At 40.1% G+C, this 2500-nt stretch overlaps 1 protein-coding gene across 5 annotated transcripts in view; it reads left to right on the top strand.

The window, feature by feature from the left end:
- Window positions 1-2500, top strand: part of LOC137997680 (NACHT, LRR and PYD domains-containing protein 12-like) — a 184383-nt gene that overhangs the window by 167793 nt on the left and 14090 nt on the right. The window lies entirely within an intron of this gene.

The following is a 2500-nucleotide window of genomic DNA, read 5'->3' as shown; positions in this document are numbered from 1 at the left end:
TATGCCGCGGTTGAGCATGAAACGGGTGCAGATTTGTGTTTAGAAGCGAAAAAGTTCAGTTTGAACCGGACTTTACTCTTCAAAGGGAAACTTAATTTAAAGCTGGTTGTTCTAAATTAGGTTATACATTCTTCGCTTTCATGAAAGAAAAAGAAAAGAAAAGAAAAGAAAAGAAAGCTGAAGAAAGATACGACCAGACCTTCTTTTCCGGTAGTTGCAAGTTTCCGCTTTCTCTTCCATCAGTCATGAAATTAGCTGATTTTCCGGCGTAAGATGTCTGTCGGTGTGTATGCTAATAATTCTTACAGGGTTTCACGTGATCCGTGAATTGACCCGAAAGCAGGGCGTGAATCGGGAAAACTGAAGGAATACAGCCGTGATTCGTGAAGAGTATATTAATCGTGACGCGTGATCCTTCAAGGTTGTAGTTCGCGTGAATCGAGATTTCTGCTGTTATAATGTCGTGAATGTCTGTCAAGATGGTTCGAAATAGGTCCTGTCATTGTTATGTAACGTAATCTACCAAGTGACGTGTGTGACTCATTATTTGTAGTTGACGTGAACTGAACTGTTGTATAAATAATTTGTCCAGGTCACTGCCAATCAGAGGTTGGTTCGTTGGAAAATGAAATAAAAGCTGCCAATGTTCACGTCCGGGTCGCCTGGATGTTTTTACTTGCGACTTGCAACTATTTTCTTGGAAGAAAACGTATCACAGAGCAGTATAGAGATTCAAATGTAAAGCCTCATAGGGCAAAAACCATTGCTAAATGAATCCCACAGGAACCGCCTAAAAGAGGCGTCCATTCAAATATGTACTCAAGGGAGCAAAATTATGACAAAGGCGACAGAAACCAGACCACGTACAATGGAGTCGTGTAGGCCTGTCAACCCATTTTAACACTTTACACGAGCAATTTTTCCTTGACAAGTTTACTTGTCAATTTTTATTGCTCGTGTAGATGTTCAACAAGTTTTCCTTTACAATTTTCAATTGACAAGGTCTATATTCATGTAGACGATCAGCAAGTTTCCCTTGACAAGTTTCGAATATGACCTAAAAATCAATAATATCCTTGTCACATTTTCCTTGTTGGCCGTCTACACGAGCAAATTATCCTTTAAGGCTGTAGTTCGCGTGAATCGAGATTTCTGCTGTTATAATGTCGTGAATGTCTGTCAAGATGGTTCGAAATAGGTCCTGTCATTGTTATGTAACGTAATCTACCATGTGACCTGTGTGACTCATTATTTGTAGTTGACGTGAACTGAACTGTTGTATGAATAATTTGGCCAGGTCACTGCCAATCAGAGGTTGGTTCGTTGGAAAATGAAATAAAAGCTGCCAATGTTCACGTCCGGGTCGCCTGGACGTTTTCACTTGCGACTTGCAAATTGCGCGAATTCCCAAACAACAGTTACGTGATTCGTGAATGTAGGGAAAATGAACTCGTGATTCGAGATCCAGACCCCCACTTCCAGATCCTTTTCTTCTGGTCCGCGTGGAATTTTCTGCAAACTAATGTTGCGAACTAATGTGAGAAGCGAAACAAATGCCTCTTAAACTGTCAGTACAAAGGTCCGGGCCGGGCTACTCTCTAATAAAAATTCAAATGTGTGTATTAAAGCTTAAGGCCTTTATTAAGGTGAACTTAAAAACATTTATACGACAGACGGTTAATTCCTGCGTGAATCACTCAAGCTAAAAGGAAAAAAAATGGAAAGGAACTTTATTTAAGTGTCTAGTCGTTCTAGCGCTGGAGCACTAATTGGGGACACTGTAAATTGAAGTAAACAATTAACGCAAGTCAAGTCAACTGTTGGTTTTTGATTGAGAACAGGGGAAAACCGGAGTACCCAGAGAAAGACCTCTCGGTGCAGAGTAGGGAACCAACAAACTCAACCCACATGTGGAAAAACGTTAAATAACAATGACCACCAGCAAGTTTTCTGAGTCCGCGAGACCGAGCACCCCCATCAAACCACTGTTTTAACGAAAATCGCTGGTCAGCAAACTGGTTCTGGTCATTGCTGTCTAAGGTCTTCCCCACATATGACGCCAAGTCTGGGAATCCAACCCGGGTCACAATGGTGGGAGGCGAGTTCTCTCACCACTGCGCTATCCCTGCACCCCACACAAGTAAGGAATCCTTAGATTAAATGAACATTTATTTATTTTCAAATGACATAAACTTTTTTTAGCTGAAAATTTACATATTTCCAAAGATAATCCTTTACTTAATTTTTGTACGTGATTCTCACTCATCTTGAACCGTTTGATCGCAGATTCCATAGTTTTACACGTCACGCGTGAAGGTCAGATAACAGTATTTTGATAACTTTTCATACACGTATACTGAAACAAACGTTCAAGTTTCTCCGTTGAAGCACAATGAAAGGAATTGTATTTATGAAAATCCTATATAAATGTTGAGTTCGTTGTGTTATGTAATGACTTTAAACTAGCAACATGTGCACATAGTCATCAACATCTTCGAAA

This window comes from Montipora foliosa, chromosome 3 (assembly GCF_036669935.1).
Source record: "Montipora foliosa isolate CH-2021 chromosome 3, ASM3666993v2, whole genome shotgun sequence".
Classification (NCBI taxonomy): Eukaryota; Metazoa; Cnidaria; class Anthozoa; order Scleractinia; family Acroporidae; genus Montipora; species Montipora foliosa.
Note: the sequence above shows the minus strand (reverse complement) of the source record. Positions and strands in the feature narration are given on the sequence as shown.